Below are 20,668 nucleotides of genomic sequence, written 5' to 3'. Positions count from 1 at the left end.
AGTTTTTGAGGTGGTAATGTCTCCCAGGAGGGCACAAGTCAAATTGTACATGAGACTCCTGACCACTACCCTGGCCTCTCAGCCATGAACATGCTCCTGAAGATCAACAATACTCTGCTCAGCTCTCTCTCTAACGCTGCCAGGGATAAACAGAGATTCATAAGAGCATACTGAGGGATAACTATGAATGTAAAGATGACTATACAGTACATTAAAAATGTGTAGTGGTTTTACACATTCCTAAATAAAGTTGTAACAGATTCTATGTAAGCATATGGCCATTTTTAAAATGTGGCTAAAATGGCTATGACTACAAAGTTAAGATGTGTCTTAGTTAAAGTTGCACTGATAGCATTTTACCTTCTTGATGCACCCATCCCGTTAGCGGGATCATTTTCGTCAACATCCGCTAAATTGCAGAGCGCCAAATTCAAATTAAATTACTAAAAATATTTCATTTTCATGAAATACAAGTGCAATATAGCAAAACACAGCTTAGCTTGTTGTTAATCCACCTGGCGTGTCAGATTTCAAAAAAGCTTTTCGGCGAAAGCATACCAAGTGTTTATGTAAGGACATCTCTCTCAGTAGACAAAACATTACAAACAGCTAGCAGCCAAGTAGATTGGTCAGAAAAGCAATAAAATGAATCGCTTACCTTTGATGATCTTCGGATGTTTGCACTCATGAGACTCCCAGTTACACAATAAATGTTCATTTTGTTCCATAAAGATTATTTTTATATCCAAAATACCTCCATTTGTTTGGCGCGTTATGTTCCGAGATCCACAGGCTTGAGCGGTCACAAAAATTCCAAATAGTATCCGTAAAGTTTGTAGAAACATGTCAAATGTTTTTTATAATCAAATCCTTAGGTTGTTTTTACAATATATAATCAATAATATTTTCAACCGGGACTGTAACTTCTTCAATAGGAGAGAGAGAGAGATGTTTATGCCAAGTTCCGGTTCCAAAAGGTCATTGCTGTAGCCTACATAAAATGTCACCTTGGTTGTCAAAAAGTTATAAAATAAAAGGACTCACACGCAGGTATAAATTAGGACACACAAGTGAGTATAAATGAGTCAACAGCTGAGTCATCTACTTTATGAAATTACACCCTAATGTGCTCACATTGGTGAATTCAACTTCCGTTGCGCTGCTTTCCTGTGCTCTGTGTACAGCGGGTATCGGATGGAAAGTGACCAAAAAACCAATCCTGCAACAAAACACTATGCAAAGGAGAAACATGTAGGCCTATAACAGCAACATTTGAGCAATAGCCTAGGCTGAAAACATCTGAGAGGGTTTATCTAATGTTACCTCCTTAGATTTTAGCTCATCTTGTTCTGGCTAGCATTAGCTAGTTGTTGATCTTGGGCTCCCGAGTGGCACATCGGTCTAAGGCACTGCATCTCAGTGGTAGAGGCTTCACTACAGACACCCTGGTTTAATTCCAGGCTGTATAACAACCGGCTGTGATTAGGAGTCGGCACACAATTGGCGCAGCGTCGCCCGGGTTTGGCCGGTGTAGGCCGTCATTGCAAATAAGAATGTGTTCTTGACTTGCCTAGTTAAATAAAGGTCAAATTATATTTTTTGTTGTTGTTGTTGTTTATCTGCATAGGCAACTAGAACGCATTTGTGAATGCATTCTAATGACCTAAAGTCGCGCTATTGCTACTGCCTGCAATCAGGCCCATGAGGCAAATGGTTTATTTACATGTAGGTCTACTGTAGCTCTGATTGGCTATGGCCAACCAGTCTGCGTAGTCTCAGGTCCCGTTTTATTTATTGCAATGTGTATTAATTGTCGAAACGGACGTCTACTTTGCCAGTCTATTTTGCTAAAGTATTTTCAGAAATGCCTTACTATACCTAATTCCCAAACATTATATGAATTTATGAAAATTTGAAAATGACCATATCTGAGTGCTCGCTTAAGATAATTCTTTTTTAAAAAGGGTAATATTCTTCCCGGGGGTGTATATGATCACATTTTAATACGATTTCATGTTGCTAATACACTGTCAGTTCCACTTTAAGAGACAATATTTTGTGCTCCAGCTGTAGCCTGCTACTCTTTGGATAGCAGGCATTGCTCGCTAAGGTCTCCTGAGCGGCTGAAGCAGGTATTCCTTCATGGATGTAACATTGTCTTACTTGGCCTGCGGTATGAGACCTACTGCCACATTGGCTGTAGTTATGGATTACTTCTGGGTTGGAAAAGGCCCACTGCGGCCAGCATATACTTGCCTGTACTGTCAATGTTATTGAGTCAAGGGTGGTACATTTATTTTTCCTCCTTTTTGCCCAGCAGCACTCAATTCCCTCTTTAGGTACTTTGTCAATGAAAGCATTTGCGCTGAATGCCATTCCCCAAAAATAACTAATGGTTTTGCTTGTCCAAGGCTTTTGTGTCCAGGAAGATGCCACTCAGAAGGCTGGTCAGTTCCAGAGCACAGCCTCTTTACCTTGCTTCTGCCCCTGGTCTTGACTTTGTCCTCCAAATAGAACCAGCAGAACCAAGCTCATTTACATGTGAAATATTCAATGTACAAGATTGATGGTGATGTAATGCATTTCTGCAGTATGCCTGCCTGTAGAGATATTTCCTAAAACACATAGACTTTAAATCAAGTGTCTCTCTTTGTGTTCTTCAATCGACGATATTCTCTCACTCTTTCTTATGGTTATCTTTGTGATTGTATGTATATCTAAACAAAGTCAAAATAGACAGCCAAGAACACACAAAAAACTGAAGTCGGAGTAGAGCTCCTTTCTACTGCAATGCTTCATGTTCATTTTATTTTCTGTCAGTGAGCGCTGATCCTGGAGTATGCTTTGCTACCACATTTACAAGTCTCTTTATTCACTTTACCATATGTGTGGCTGAATGCTTGAGAAATGGGCAAGAACAGTATGCAGATCTCCCTCGCTGAGTTGAAACAGTATGGGAGAGCATATCTATGTCATTCCACTATTTTAACAGAAATGCAATAGTTATCTGACAGTTCTCTTAATCGCGTGTCATGGAGGCACAAAAATGCTGGGATGTGAAAAATACAGGGCTGCTACGGGGCCATAAACACTGGTGCAGGTCCCAGAGTACTCAGCTACAATTAGCCATATTGGGGCCATATTTGAAAAGCACACATTTCAACACATTTGTACTTGACAGTAATGATAATGTCCCATGCTGAACAGACCACTATTTCTGGTCATTTTAAAAGTCATGACGGGGTAGAGCTTTACCTTCATTCGATGAAAAGTCCCTTGCTCCCTTCTTCTATGGCAGCTGTATGATTGCCTAAATGGCCTGCATCTTTTTGGGATAGGGGGGTCATTTTCACTTTTGGATTAATAGTGTGCCCAGAGTGAACTGCCTCCTACTCTGTCCTAGATGCTAATATATGCATAGTATTATTAGTATTGGATAGAAAACACTCTGAAGTTTCTAAAACTGTTTGGATGATGTCTGTGAGTATAACAGAACTCAAATGGCAGGCGAAAACCTGAGAAAAATCCATCCAGGAAGTGGGAAATCTGAGGTTTGTAGTTTTCAAAGCTTGGTCTGCCGAATACACAGTGTCTATGGAGTCAAGTTGCACTTCCTACGGCTTCCACTAGATATCAACCGTCTTTAGAATCTTGAATGAGGATTCTACTATAAAGGAGGGGCTTATGAGACCTCTTTGAGTCAGTGGTCTGGCAGAGTGCCTTGGTCTCATGACGCGTGCTCCTGACAGAGTTACCTCTCGTTCCAGTGCTTTTCTTCAGACATAGGAATTCTCTGGTTGGAATATTATTGTTGTTTTATGTTAAAAACATCCTAAAGATTGATTCCATACATCGTTTGACATATTCCTAAAGGACTGTAACGGAACTTTTCGAGTTTTTGTCTGGACGAAGTGCTCGCACCTCATGAAGATGGATTACTGGGCTGAACATGCTAACAACAAGTGGCTATTATCTTTAGGATGTTTTTAACATAAAACATCAATAAATGTTCCAACCGGAGAATTCCTTTGTCTGAAGAAAAGCACTGGAACGAGATGTAACTCTGTCGGGAGCGCTCGTCATGAGACCAATTTGTGGAGAAGGATTGCAGCTGCTATCTGCTCAGGGCCGTGAAACATGTGGCTGAAGCACTTCTTCAGTCTCAGTTGTAGCGCATCCACCAGAGCTTAAAGTACTTCAGGGACAACTTGATTCGGTCAAGTTTTGTGATCAGCAGGTTGATAGTTGGAAGTAGCAACCCCATCTGAACATTGGTTTCAGCCTACAGGATATTGATGGCCTTTGCAACTCGGCTCATGGTGGCAACATACTCTATGAGTTCAGCTAGATTAAACCTAGGAATAAAAATATATATCATAATAAAACAAAGGGGACCACTAAACATTTCACCTGATTTAACTACAGTAATCAATGGCTGGATGAGTAGTTGACTAAATGGATCAATGATAGTGTATGTGAAACAGTTATTAGTCCAAGAAAAGGTCTAGGAAACACTGCAATAGATTTAGACAACATTCAAGACCTTAAATTATGACAAAATAATACATCATCCTTTCTTACTTAGTCTGTGCAGAGAACTTGACGGCCGCCTCTCATTTGTCTTAACGATCCTCAGGAGTCTTTCTACAGCCATGAACCAGGAGTTCCACCTTGTAGCATTCTGGCGCAGCAGCTGGAGGTCGCAAGCATCTTTAACCGTTTCGGCTGCAAGTGTGGATCTTCCGAACTTGTTCCAAAGTGCTTGGTGAGGGACACTTTTTTTGTAAGCCTCACTGAATGTTGCTTTCAGGGCATCGACTGTAGATACTAAGGTGAGTAGGTGGAAAGCACAGCACTGGTGCTTCGGCAGCTGGTACTCAGAACCATCATCTTCATTCAAGATCGTTGCCACATCAACAATCTCCACTTCTTCACTCACCTCTTGTTCCTCTCCATCATCTTCCTGACCACCCACTGCTTCCACTGTCTCGTTGTTTTCATCTTCTCCAAAAACATGGAAAGCTTTCAAGAAGTTAGAGCCATTATCTGTTGTTGTCCTCACAATCTTAACACAGATTTCAATCCCAGAACAACAGCAAAAGGACCTTGTGAAGATGCTGGAGGAAACAGATACAGAACAAGTATCTATATCCACAGTAAATCGACTCCTATATCGACATAACCTGAAAGGCCGCTCAGCAAAGAAGAAGCCACTGATCAAAACCTCCATAAAAAAGCCAGACTATGCTTTGCAACTGCACATGGGGACAAATATCGTACTTTTTGGAGAAATGTCCTCTGGTCTGATGAAACAAAAATTAATACTGTTTGGCCATAATGACCATCAAATGTTTGGAGTAAAAAGTGTGTGCAAGCTGAAGAACACCATCCCAACCGTGAAGCACGGGGGTGGCAGCATCATGTGGGTGTGCTTTGCTGCAGGAGAGACTGATGCACTTCATAAAATAGATGACCTCATGAGAAAGGAAAATTATGTGGATATATTGAAGCATATTCTCAAGACATCAGTCAGGAAGGTAAAGCTTGGTCGCAAATGTGACTTCCAAATGGACAATGACCCCAGCATACTTCCAAAGTTGTGGCAAAATGGCTTAAGGACAACAAAGTTAAGGTATTGGAGTGGCCACTTCAAAGCCCTGACGTCTAGAAAATTTGTGGGCAGAACTGAATCACCTAACTTATTGTGGGAAACTTGTAGAAGGCAACCCAAAACATTTGACCCAAGTTAAACAATTTAAAAGCCATGCTAAAAAATACTAATTGAGTGTATGTAAACTTCTGACCCACTGGGAATGTGATGAAAGAAATAAAAGTTAAAATAAATCATTCTCTCTACTGTTATTCTGACAAGTCACATTCTTAAAAAAAAAGTGCTGATCCTAATTGACCTAAAAGAGGGGATATTTACTAGGATTTAAATGTCAGGAACTGTGAGTTTAAATCTATTTGGCTAAGGTGAATGTAAACCTCCGACTTTAACTGTAGGTGTACAAATATACCCCAATGGCATCTCCCCCTTTTCAAATTGTGCGTGGTCCCAGAAAAGTTGGTTGCAGTTTTCATGATGTTGTGTTGTAGCTAGTACAGCAGACAAAAAAGTAATGCCAGTAGTCTTTTTGGCTGATATTACATGATATGTTCACACTCAGGTTCAGAACATCCTAGTGGGAGACTTTCACATGCATCTGGTTGCTATGGAATAAATAATCAATCAGTGTTAACCAGCAATGAACTAGGATTGTTTACCAGCAAATATCTCACAGGGGAACCTATTGCTAAAACTAATGTTGGGAGGATAAACCATAGATTATCGACATCGACCAAATCATCCATTTATTGTGGACATTTTGCTGACATCGTTCATTACAGCAAATAACCTATAGGGTCCTACTACTGTAGATACATGTGAAGGATGAAATTAAATATGTTTGTTAATGTGGCTGATTGTTAATGGGACAATTGATAACTACAACATTCAAAGTAGGGTCAAATAAAAACATATTCAATTTATCATTATTGTGATAATTCAGTCAATTTATCATGCGAGATTATGGATCTTTGTTAATATCACCTTGCTCTAGCTGAGAAGCAACATTGATTCCCAAATGCGGCTTAGACAGTAGTCATCTGGTGATTTATGAAACAGCGCCTGGAGATGCAGTGGGGACTTTCATATTCACGTTATCTACTCTATTCAGCCAATGCAGTTTGATTGATACTTCCTGGATATAGACAGCAACCTCCAGCCAACTGACTTGTTTAGCTGAAGCAGCGAGTCACACAAAAGTAATGACAAACTACCAACCAGAGATCCATTTCAATGTAAATTAGAGTTATTTAAAAAATAACACTATGCTTTCTATTCCTCTGTGAACCTCAAGAACCCAGTTCTTGTTTTGTTTCTCCATCCATGTGCATCCAATGCCTATTCAGACTACACTCCCGGGTTTCAACCAATACCAACCTCATGGTACTGTCAATAATTATCTCTTTCATTTACATGCAGAGCCTGATACCTATAAATACGGGTCCGTAGCTCTGGAAAAGCTCTGCTACAACCCAGTTCCTTTACTCCCAGAACATGTTATCTGTGCCTGTGCCTGGCGCCACTGAGTTGACATTTCAGCCCTTTGATGAGGAAACCCTTGGCCGTCCACAGTGTGTCCTCCATAACAACACTGTTGCTAACAAGAAGTCTGCGGGGGAGGGATACAGCTTCACCCAACTCAAGGTTTTTCAATCTGAGGGTAAATGTCTCGAATTTTATATTTAATTTGAAGAATGACAAGACTGATGAAACCAGGCACATCAATCTGCCATATTCTCTAGAATATACGATACACTCTAACTGCTGTTTACCAAAATATTAATTGGTTCTTCATTTTTGTGAAATTTTGCCTATAATACATGTTGCTATCACAGATTATGACATTGATTGAAGAGTATAATGGTACGCCGGTTGGTCGTCGATGAGACGGCAAGAGGGGTGGGCCTGGAAACAGGAGACAAAGAGCTGTGAGACATATGGGTTTGATCCTAGACACATGAAAAGTGTGATGTGTACGGAGGGTACTGGGCAACAGAATACGAACAGCAGAGGGGCTAATGATCTTGATAAACTGGGGGGAAAGTTTGCGGGGACTCCACCAGAGGAGCAGATCTCGGGTGGACTGCCATACCCTCTGCCCATGACGATACCGGAGAGCTGGGGTCCGGTGGCGGTCTGCTTGTCGTCGATATCTGGAGGTTGTCTTGAGAAGAGCCGACAGGGCACTCCTCCAGGTACAACAACAGGGGATGACAAACATCTGGTCCGAGGGTATGCCGACCCAGGGAACACTCAAAGAGCGAGAGACCCATGGCAGAGCAAGGAAGGGTGTTGTGGGCATATTTGACCCACATGAGTTGCTGGCTCCAGATTGTGGGGTTGGCGGAGACCAGGCAGCGGAGAGTCATCTCCAGGTCTTGGTTGGCTCGCTCCGACTGGCCGCTGGACTGGGGGTGGAACCCGGAGGACAGCCTGGCCAACGACCCAATGAGTGTGCAGAACACTTTCCATAACCGGTACGAGAACTAAGGACACTGGTCAGAGACCATGTCCACTGGGAGTCCATGGATCTGGAAAGCATGCTGCACCATGAGCTGGGACATCTCCTTGGCAGAGGGTAGCTTGGGGAGAGGAATGAAGTGGGCGGCTTTGAAAAACCGATCCACTACTGTCAGGATGGCAGTGTTGCCATCAGACTGGGAGAGACCCGTGACAAATTCCAGGGAGATGTGAGACCAGAAATGGTGAGGAACAGGCAGGGGTTGAAGGAGACCAGCCGGAGCTTGCCGGTGAGTCTTGTTCTGTAGATTGCATGCGGCGACAAATGCGGAGTTGTCAAGAACCATAGTAGGCCACCAAAAACATTTCTCACGATTACCCACATCATAGTTCCTCTCCGTGGCGATGGAAGAAGAAGGCTGGGACAGGACAGCCTCACACCGACATCCGAAGCATTGGCCTCCACCACGAACTGGCGGGACAGGTCTGAATACTTGTGTAAATGTGATATTTCCATTTGAAATGTTTTATACATTTGCCTGAATTCCTAAAAACCTGTTTATGCTTAGAATAAGGATGTACCATAAGAAAATGTGGGAAAATTCAAGGGGTCTGAATACTTTCCAAATGCACTGTATGAAACAAAATTGACCGCCTGTAGGTAGTTTACCTTCTACAGATCTCGGTAGGCAACTATATAAAATGAAAGGACCATGAAAAGTGAGTGGATACAGGCTTGCAACAGTGAGTGGCTATAGGCTGAACACACACGTAACTTAATAGAGAGGCAGACATATACTCTATATAGGAAAACAAATTTAATTATGATAGTTTCAGAAGAAAACAATATTTTTATCAAGACCTCTCTAACTTTGAGTTATGATAGCTTTTGGCAAAATATCAAATCTCAGAATAGAGTCCAAAATCAAAGGTGAAAAAAAATAATCAAATTGGAAATTATTCTCACTCTGAAGTCTGCAGAAACCAGAAAGGGAAAATGAGAAAACCCACATATATAATAAAGCTAAGGGTATAACTGTGTGATATCTACCTAGAAACGTGTTTTGTGGTCTTAAAAATGAAGTCATGTCCTGTGAGCAAAATAGTGGCAAAAAGTTCTACACCATTTCTTTTTTTCTTGTATCTGACTCCAAAGGGTGCTCTTTCAGTCAGTGAAAGAGTTGGATGCCAAACCCTTGTGTCTATGTGGTAGCTCCTCAATCTTGGACTAAATCAATATATATCAATTTGATACAGTAGGGGATAGCGTCTCTAGAGAGAGACCAAATATTAAACTTCACTGCTGTTGACAAAATTTTGAAAACAGAATCACTGGGATTTTATGATTGATCTTGTTTAGCACATCTTCTATGGTTGATGTTGTGGATAACTATGTGTCAGTGCATTTCTATTAATGTCTTTTTCCCATTTTAATTATATGTCATTTCTCCTTCACTGGCTTGCCAAGACTAATCACTGTTGGTTAAATATCGAAAACATGACATTATACACTACAGCTCCATATTAGCTGTGTCAAACCCACACTGATGTGGATGAAAATATACATGAGTGTTTATACTGTATGTGTCTAAATGCCTTCCCACATGTTTCTGTGTAGCTTGCTTTTGCAAAAGGTATACAAGTGGTCAGTCAATTGAGGGACAGATTAACATTGTAGTAACCTTGGTAACTGAACAAAAAGAGAAATGGAAGTATTTTCATAGCCAGTTAAAACAGGAGTCATTCAGATGAGATACATTGATGCACAGAATGACAGTCGCGCAAGCGTTTGTGATGTAATGGACAATACTTTACCTATACAATTCCAGGCCAGGTTGTAAACTTTCCCGTTGTCTCCAATGTAATCCTATGACCAATCACCCCCGCTCTACGGGCTGTTTCAGATATTGACAATTCACATCACAAAGCAGTCCATTTCTGACTTCTCCCAGGGCACATAGGGTTTGATCTTCAACTAACTCTGCATTTTCACATCGCTTTGATTAGAAGTAGAAGCAGGAACCTTTGGATGGGTCCAAAACGCCCTCTCATCCCCTCTTTCCTCTCCTGCCATGATGTATTTTTTATCTACTCCAAAGACTGTGTACAGAGTGAAGACACCATGTCATCTATTTACTAGACCATTTGAATATGTGACCCGTTTCAGGAAACTAGGCTTATGTCGTAAGTCACGACTTAACAGGATAGACATTTTTACATTTTTTTTTCAAAATGCGTTTTTTGGAGGAAATGCCTTCTGGAACGTGAACATTCATGTGCCTTAAAAACAAACTTGTTGTCACATATACTCCCTCTCTGGCCTCTGGTCATCAGGCTGCTGATTATCCCGCTCACCTGTCACCATCATCTTGCGCACATGTGCCTCACCTGGACTCCATCACCTCGTTGATTATCTTCCCTTTATCTGTCACTCCCCTGGGTTCTTTCCAAGGGTGTTATTGACTCTGTTTTCATGTCGGTGTGTTGTTTGTATTATGTGTTTATTTATTGTTTATTTATTAAAACACTCGTTTACAGCATCCCTGATACTTCCCAAATCTCAGCGCACTCGTTACAGAATTACACCTCACCTAAGGGAAGCATCCGGGAGTGTTTTTTATTTCATTTTAATGACTTTGGGTCTGGGAACTGCTACAGGCTCTCATGCCTCAACCAGATTGCCAGACTCCCCTGCCTTAGCAGGCTCTCAAGCGTCAGCCGGACAGCCAGGCTCCCATCCGTCAGCTGGCTCGCCAGGCTTTCATGCCTCCGCCGGCTCGCCAGGCTTTCATGCCTCCGCCGGCTCGCCAGGCTTTCATGCGTCAGCCGGACAGCCAGGCTCCCATGCGTCAGCTGGCTCGTAGGGCTCTCAAGCCTCCGCCGGCTCGCCAAGCTTTCATGCCTCCGCCGGCTCGTCGGGCTTTCATGCCTCCGCCGGCTCGCCAGGCTTTCATGCCTCCGCCAGCTCGTGGGGCTCTCATGCCTCTGCCGGCTCGCCAGGCTCTCATGCCTCAACCAGATTGCCAGACTCCCCTGCCTCAGCAGGCTCTCATGCGTCAGCCGGACAGCCAGGCTCCCATGCGTCAGCTGGCTCGTAGGGGTTTCATGCCTCCGCCGGCTCGCCAGGCTTTCATGACTCCGCCGGCTCGTCTTGCTTTCATGCCTCCGCCGGCTCGCCAGGCTTTCATGCCTCAACCGATCTGTCAGGTTCCCACACCACAGCAGACTTGACAGGTTCCAATGCCTCAGCTGGCATGACAGGTACTCGCACATCAGCAAGGGTGACCGGTCTGCTCCTGATCCCCGGGTTTGTCCCCTTTGATGGTGTCCTGCGTCGGGGAGGGGGTACTGTCACATGTATTCCCTCTCCAGCCTCTAGGTCATCAGGCTGCTGATTATCCCACACACCCGTCACCATCGTCTCGCGCACCTGCGTCTCGTGACACTCACCTGGACTCCATCACCTCCTTGATTATCGTCCCTATATCTGTCACTCCCCTTGGTTCTTTCCTCAGGTGTTATTGACTCTGTTTTCATGTAGGTACATTGTTTATGTTGTGTCTTTCATTTTATTCATTAGTTGCTTCCCAACTATCAGTGCACCAGTTACACTTGTATGCCATCTGTAAATACGTATACAATTGTTAAATTATGAGCCCTGTTGGTTAAGCCACAGAAAAAGTGAGCTACCTTCCTACTAACCACAATTAGCTGAAATAATGAGTGGGCTGGACATGCCGAGAGAGGAGTTTGGATTGGTCCGCCATATAGAGGGCTTCTGTCTATTTGAGCTGGTCAGTCTGTGGATAATCCTATTGAATGTGGCTTAAAAAAAACATTGTGTAGTTGAACGCAGCTTAAAAAAATATATATTGTGTAGTAGAGCTGCATAAGTGTTGCTCTCCACTTTCTGGGGATCGAGTTTTGAAATCAGTGGAATTGGAGTATAATAGCCAAAGAGATGGAGAAAACACCTTTCTCTGGTTTACATCTTCAATCTAAGGGCAACCGTGGCATGGCATCCGTGCCGGAGACACGTCCATCATTCATGATGTATACGGGTAAGATAGTCTAGCATTAGCTATTGTCATATTATACATTTCTAATTTTATACGTATTATACGTTTTCTAATTTTGACAGAAAGTAGCTAACTGCTGGCTGACTCCCTAGCTAACGTTACGTGTATGTGGTGGCGTAGAAGTGTGTTGTCTGTTTTGATTGTCTTATCCCGTCCATTTTATACATATTGTTTTTCTTTGTATATATATATATATATATATATATATATATATATTTATATATATATATATATATATATATATATATATATATTTTTTTTGTAATCTCATTTTCCGTCTACAGACTAAACATACTCTCCCACAACCAGCCTCACCCAATGTGGTATGAATCTGCTATTTTTACACTTTTGAAGCTAGCCAGCTAACTAGCTACTAGCTAGTAGTCAGTTAGCCACTGCTAGCGGTCATCACCGTTAACTCGGACTGCCAGCCTCAGCCTGGACAACTCCTGCCAGCCTGCACAGCGCAAAATCTACCCAGAGCATATCGGACTGCTACATCTCCTACCCGAGTGGCAACTCCTGTCTAACGTCTCTGTCCCGAAGCAAGCATCAGGGTTATATCCTTCCTGTTTGGCCCTGTCCGGGGGTGTCCTCGGATGGGACCACAGTGTCTCCTGACCCCTCCTGTCTCAGCCTCCAGTATTTATGCTGCAGTAGTTTATGTGTCGGGGGGCTAGGGTCAGTTTGTTATATCTGGAGTACTTTCTCCTGTCCTATTCGGTGTCCTGTGTGAATCTAAGTGTGCGTTCTCTAATTCTCTCCTTCTCTCTTTCTTTCTCTCTCTCGGAGGACCTGAGCCCTAGGACCATGCCCCAGGACTACCTGCCATGATGACTCCTTGCTGTCCCCAGTCCACCTGGCCGTGCTGCTGCTCCAGTTTCAACTGTTCTGCCTTATTATTATTCGACCATGCTGGTCATTTATGAACATTTGAACATCTTGGCCATGTTCTGTTATAATCTCCACCCGGCACAGCCAGAAGAGGACTGGCCACCCCACATAGCCTGGTTCCTCTCTAGGTTTCGTCCTAGGCTTTGGCCATTCTAGGGAGTTTTTCCTAGCCACCGTGCTTCTACACCTGCATTGCTTGCTGTTTGGGGTTTTAGGCTGGGTTTCTGTACAGCACTTTGAGATATCAGCTGATGTACGAAGGGCTATATAAATACATTTGATTTGATTTGATTTGATCAGCTAGCCTTGAACTAGGCCCATCTCCCGACTAGCCGAAGAAATCCATCAAGCAATCCCTGGGCTGCAATTACCTCTTTTGCCAATTGGACTGGACCCTTTTCTGCTGACATGGAGCTCTGCCGATCCATCATGACTGGTCTGCCAACGTAACCATCCGAGGGGGTCTCCCATTGCGACGTTCCCCTGAGACCCATCTCAGTGTAGCCTAGTGGTTAGAGCATTGGACTAGTAACCGAAAGGTTGCAAGTTCAAATCCCCGAGCTGACAAGGTACAAAATCTGTCATTCTGCCCTTGAACAGGCAGTTAACCCACTGTTCCTAGGCCGTCATTGAAAATAAGAATTTGTTTTTAACTGACTTGCCTAGTAAAATAAAGGTTAAAAAAATAAAATAATAATAAATCTGCTAGCCTGCTGCTAGCCCCGGCCTGCTAACTGTCTGAATCGCCGTGCCTCCAGCTCGCCTAGCTACTCACTGGATCCTATGATCACTCGGCTACACATGTATCTCCCGCTGTTTTGGTTAGTCATTTTTGTCTTATTTCACTGTAGAGCCTCCAGCCCTGCTCAATATGCCTTAGCTAGCCCTTATGTCACCCCCCACACATGTGATGACAGCACCTGGCTTAAATGGTGCCTCTAGAGACAAAACCTCTCTCATCATCCCTCAATGCCTAGGCTTACCTCCACTGTACTCACATCCTATCATACCCTTGTCTGTACATTATGCTTTGAATCTATTTTTCCGCGCCCAGAAACCTGCTCCTTTTACTCTCTGTTCCGAAAGCACTAGACGACCACTTCTTTTAGCCTTTAGCCGTACTCTCATCCTACTCCTCCTTTGTTCCTCTGGTGATGTAAAGGTTAACCCAGGCTCTGCAGCCCCCAGCATCACTCCCATTCCCCAGGCGCTCTCATTTGTTGACTTCTGTACCGTAAAAGCATTGGTTTCATGCATGTAAACATTAGAAGCCTCCTCCCTAAGTTTGTTAGTATTCACTGCTTTAGAACACTCCGCCAACCCAGATGTCATAGCCGTGTCTGAATCCTGGTTTAAGAAGGCCACCAAAAATCCTGAAATTTACATCCCTAACTATAACATTTTCCGACAAGATAGAATTGCCAAAGGGGGCAGACTTAGCATGCAGAGTTCTGTCATAATATCCAGGTCTGTGCCCAAACAATTCGAGCTTCTACTTTTAAAAATCCACCTTTCCAGAAACAAGCCACTCTCCGTTGCCGCTTGTTATAGAAACCCCCTCAGCACCAAGCTGTGCCCTGGATACCATATGTGAATTGATGGACCCCCATCTATTTTCAGAGTTCGTACTGTTAGGTGACCTAAACTGGGACATGTTTAATGACACCCCGGCCATCCTACAATCTAAGCTAGATGCCCTCAATCTTACACAAATCATCAAGGAACCTACCAGGTATAACCCTAAATCCGTAGCCATGGGCACCCTCCGTGGCAGTCAGCGATGGAGTGTCAAGGTCCTGCTTGGATTGGAACAATGAGCTGAGCATTCAGTACCTTTGACAAAGACAGAGAGGGAGGGAGACAGTCAACTAATTAATTAAAGAGAAATTGCAGAAAGGCAGAGCGGAAGTGGAGAAAGTCAAAGTTTCAGGTCCATTATGATATTCTGAGACAGCAACTTGGCATACAGTGGGGCAAAAAAGTATTTAGTCAGCCACCAATTGTGTAAGTTCTCCCACTTAAAAAGATGAGAGAGGCCTGTAATTTTCATCATAGGTACACTTCAACTATGACAGACAAAATGAGAAAAAAAATCCAGAAAATCACATTGTAGGATTTGTAATGAATTTATTTGCAAATTATGGTGGACAATAAGTATTTGGTCACCTACAAACAAGCAAGATTTCTGGCTCTCACAGACCTGTAACTTCTTCTTTAAGAGGCTCCTCTGTCCTCCACTCGTTACCTGTATTAATGGCACCTGTTTGAACTTGTTATTAGTATAAAAGATACCTGTCCACAACCTCAAACAGTCACACTCCAAACTCCACTATGACCAAGACCAAAGAGCTGTCAAAGGATACCAGAAACAAAATTGTAGACCTGCACCAGGCTGGGAAGACTGAATCTGCAATAGGTAAGCAGCTTGGTTTGAAGAAATCAACTGTGGGAGCAATTATTATGAAATGGAAGACATACAAGACCACTGATAATCTCCCTCGATCTGGGGCTCCACGCAAGATCTCACCCTGTGGGGTCGAAATGATCACAAGAAAAGCCCAGAACCACACGGGGGGACCTAGTGAATGACCTGCAGAGAGCTGGGACCAAAGTAACAAAGCCTACCATCAGTAACACACTACGCCGCCAGGGACTCAAATCCTGCAGTGCCAGACGTGTCCCCCTGCTTAAGCCAGTACATGTCCAGGCCCTTCTGAAGTTTGATAGAGAGCATTTGGATGATCCAGAAGAATATTGGGAGAATGTCATATGGTCAGATGAAACCAAAATATAACTTGTTGGTAAAAACTAAACTTGTCGTGTTTGGAGGACAAAGAATGCTGTGAACACCATACCTACTGTGAAGCATGGGGGTGGAAACATCATGCTTTGGGGCTGTTTTTCTGCAAAGGGACCAGGACGACTGATCCATGTAAAGGAAAGAATGAATGGGACCATGTATCGTGAGATTTTGAGTGAAAACCTCCTTCCATCAGCAAGGGCATTGAAGATGAAACGTGGCTGGGTCTTTCAGCATGAAAATGATCCCAAACACACCGCCCGGGCATCGAAGGAGTGGCTTTGTAAGAAGCATGTCAAGGTCCTGGAGTGGCCTAGCCAGTCTCCAGATCTCAACCCCATAGAAAATCTTTGGAGGGAGTTGAAACTCTGTGTTGCCCAGCAACAGCCCCAAAACATCACTGCTCTAGAGGAGATCTGCATGGAGGAATGGGACAAAATACCGGCAACAGTGTGTGAAAACCTTGTGAAGACTTACAGAAAACATTTGACCTCTGTCATTGCCAACAAAGAGTATATAACAAAGTATTGAGATAAACATTTGTTATTGACCAAATACTTATTTTCCACCATAATTTGCAAATAAATTCATTAAAAATCCTACAATGTGATTTTCTGGATTCTTTTTTCTAATTTTGTCTGTCATAGTTGAAGTGTACCTATGATGAAAATTACAGGCCTCTCTCATCTTTTTAAGTGGGAGAACTTACACAATTGGTGGCTGACTAAATACTTTTTTGCCCCACTGTATATAACAAGGCAATTAGAAATGACAGACGGGCTTCTATAACGTGACCACTATTAATCAGAATAATTTGAGTGCTCTTCATGACCATTGATAATCTGATAAATCCTATCCCCGCAAACCTATGTGGACTCTCCTCCACATCTAAATGTGATGAGTTGGCAGCATATTTCAGAGATATGATAACCAACATTAGGCTGGATATCAGTCAAGAAATACCTGATTAGAAGTTTGATGATATGTGCCCAAGCCTATCAAGCAAAGGCACTATAGATTAATTTTTTTCCTGGTTGACACAGACATGCTCAGCAAAGTTATAGCACAACTTAAGCCTTCTACCTGCCTTCCCGATCCGATATCTGAAGAAGTGCAAGCTATTCTTAATCACTCCCTATTCACTGGCACTTTCCCCACTGCACTAAAAACTGCTATGGTGAAATCCCTTCTGAAGAAAAGTCATCTAGATTCTTCAGCTCTTAGCAATTTACGCCCAATCTCCAACCTTCCATTCTTAAGCAAAATTCTGGAGAAATGTATGTTCAAACAGCTGAGAGACTTTTTAAGTGCCACCTGTATTTTTGAAAAATTACAATCTGTTTTTCGTGACCACCACAGCACAGAGACAGCCTTAGTTAGTGATAAACATTCTTATATTTGTTATCTTATTTAACCTCTATTTAACTAGGCAAGTCAATTAATTAAGAACAAAATCTTATTTACAATGATGGCCTACATGATCTTAGAGCCAACACAGATGCTAAACAGCTCTCCGTCCTTGTACTCTTAGATTTCAGTGCTGCATTCAAAACTGTTGTTCATGATGTCCTTCTGGACAGACTGGAGAGGTCGTTTGGCGTCTCCGTTCCAGTTCTAAATTGGTTTAACCAGTGAAGACTTTTTTGTCACCCTTGTAGAACATAAGAAAATACGTATCACGTGGTGTTTCACAAGGTTCGATTTTGGGTCCGGTACTGTTCAGTTTATATATGTTACCCCTTGGTATCGTTATCAGAAAGCACAGCACTGATTTTCACTGCTACGCAGACGATACCCAACTTTTACATTTCTGTGTCGACAGAGGATTTTAAGCTCCGCTGATAAATTATTAGATTGTATTAGTGATTTAAATATTTGGATGGCTCACAACTTCCTTCAGCTAAATCAAGACAAGACCGAGGTCCTTAATGTTGGAGCCAAAGCACAGAGAATCTAGGTCATACCCGAAGATAAAACACCAGGTAAAAAACCTAGGTGTTATTTTATATTATGAAAAAAAATGTCATCACACATTGGGAATGTGACCGAAATAGCTTTTTCCCATCTGAGGAACTTTGCCACAGTGGGGCCGTTTCTCTCACAGGCTGATACAGAGAGACTCATCCATGCTTTTATTACAAGCAGACTTGGCTACTGTAATGCTCTTCTGTCTGGTCTACACAAGAAAGCCATTCATCGACTGCAAATGCTGCAGCACGAATACTGACCGAGACAAGACAAAGAGCACACATTACATAGCTTTTAAGGTCTCTGCACTGGCTGCTTGAGAGTTTTATAATTAACTTCTATTGGTTTTTAAATCAATCCACGATTGTGCACCCCAATACGTCAGACATGCTTTTAAGTCATGTACCCAGTAAGTCCCTCAGGTCCTCTGGCACTGGCTTTTTAACTATCCCAAAGCCTAGGACCAAGAGTCAATGAGAGGCAACCTTTAGTTATTATGCCTTCAGCCTCTGAAATAGCCTGCCAGAGACACCAAGGGGGGCTGAAACTATACACATTTTTAAAAGAGATCTTAAAACACATCTTTGAGGAAGAATTCATTAACATCATTGCAGTTTTTTCTCCCTTACAAAAAACAACCCACTTCAAATGCAGATAAGCAAAGTATGTGGGATTAGGTTTGTAATTGTAATGACAAATGCATGAATTGAATAATCCAATCAATTGCTCTGGCACTAAAAAAGCGCTAGCTGCAATAATCATGAAGGGATTTAAAGCATGGGAACAGAGATAATGCATTGATTTCTTGCATCTTCATCTCTCTTCCTCTCCCTGTGCTCACCACCACACACTCTCTCTCTCTTTTCCTTTCTCTTGTAGCGGGTTTGTAATCAACAGGGCTTCTACAGTCCACCACTGAAGTCGTCTGTGGTCTCTCTTCAGCTCATGCTCAAACAGCGGGCACATGAGGCAGATGAAAGGCGGCCTTGAGTAAAGAGGCCCACTCTGCACAGACTCTCCTCTCCTCACAGCATCAGCCATGCATCACATTCACTGTGTCTGCATATCTCTGTCTCTTCAGTGGCCAGGGGCAGGGATATGCTAAACAAGTCTGTCAGTGTCAGTACAACTCTGGCCCCTTGGCTACACATTTAAAATAACAGTGCAGCTGAAAATGGCACAGATGACATTTGGTGCTTTTCTATCCCTGCTGATAACTTAGCTTTGAGCTGCTAGCCACTCAAAGTACTGTAGCAAATGTAGCTTATGGATGTGCCGAGTGGGACCCATAATAAAGAAGTTGTCAATTCAACATCCAAAGCATTATGCCAAGAGGTCAAAACCTCATGTTGCCGTTGCTGATGTTGTACCAAGGGCGTGGTTGCAATAATACTGTAATCTGATGCCCTACACAGAGGAAATATGCTTTCTAGCGAGTCATGCAAAATTAATAATAGCTATGAGAGATATTATGCAAAGTAAAACATTGCAATATGAGCTATAACACCAAAAAGTTGTGGAAATTATACAACATTTAATCATCTAATTTGGCCTGGTCTGCATATTAAGCTAATTGTATTATCTCCTGTCCCCAATGAGTCTGAAGTGAAAGGACACTTATGTTTACCATCAACCACTTTCGATGCACTAACATAAACTCCAGTCTCGGACAGTGTCCCAAAGCTTACTTGTATGCATATTTTAAAGATGCCACTTGCTGATATGCACACTTTGTTGATATTCATGCTTTTTTTGCAGCGTGGGAGAGTGTGTGCTTTTGCTTGGCAAGACTGATGTTTTTTTATGAACAGAAAAACTGCCAAAAGTTCTGTGTGACTTACCACCTTAATCAACCGGGCTCACCTCTGACGATTGCCAATTAGAAGATGACAGATTTATCCAGGGGACTTCTGTTTGTTGCAAACCTACAGCTTCTACCTAGGTAGAACTAGATTTGGACCAAGCCAGACTTGGATGTATTGTATTGGCTAAAGTGAGTTTTCTGAACATTTTTCCTGTCTTCTCTGCTTAAGCCTGCTGGTTCCACAGGGCCCCTAAGGCTGCGTTTAGACAGGCAGCGCAATTCTGATATTTTTTTCACTAATTGGTCTTTTGACCAATCAGATCAGCTCTGAGCAAGATCTGATGTGAAAAGATCTGATGTTATTGGTCAAAAGACAAATTGGTGGGAAAAAGATCAGAAATGGGATGCCTGTCTAAACGCAGCCTAAGTGTGTTGTTAATGAATTGTTGGTGTCTTTTATTTCAAAAAATGTTTTATTTCACCTTTATTTAACCAGGTAAGCTAGTTGAGAACAAGTTTTCATTTACAACTGCGACCTGGCCAAGATAAAACAAAGCTTTGCGACACAAACAACACATAGTTCACATGGAATAAACAAGCATACAGTCAATAAAACAATAGAAAAAAAAGAAAGTCTATATACAGTGTGTGCAAATGGCGTGAGGAGGTAAGGCAATTAATAGGCCATAGTAGCGAAGTAATTACAGTTTAGCAAATTAACATTGGAGTGATAGATGAGCAGATGATGATGTGCAAGTAGAAATACTGGTGTGCAAAAGAGCAGGTAGATTGGGTGGGGTATTTACAGATGGGCTATGTACAGCTGCAGCGATCGGTTAGTTTCTCAGATAGCTGATGTTTAAAGTTAGTGAGGGAAATATACTGTAAGTCTCCAGCTTCAGCAATTTTTGCAATTCGTTCCAGTCATTGGCAGCAGAGAACTGAAAGGAAAGGCGGCGAAAGGAGGTGTTGGCTTTTAGGACGACCAGTGAGATATACCTTCTGGAGCGCATGCTACGAGTGGGTGTTGTTATCGTGACCAGTGAGCTGAGATA

The sequence above is a fragment of the Oncorhynchus tshawytscha genome, linkage group LG21 (assembly GCF_018296145.1).
Source record: "Oncorhynchus tshawytscha isolate Ot180627B linkage group LG21, Otsh_v2.0, whole genome shotgun sequence".
Lineage (NCBI taxonomy): Eukaryota > Metazoa > Chordata > Actinopteri > Salmoniformes > Salmonidae > Oncorhynchus > Oncorhynchus tshawytscha.
Note: the sequence above shows the minus strand (reverse complement) of the source record.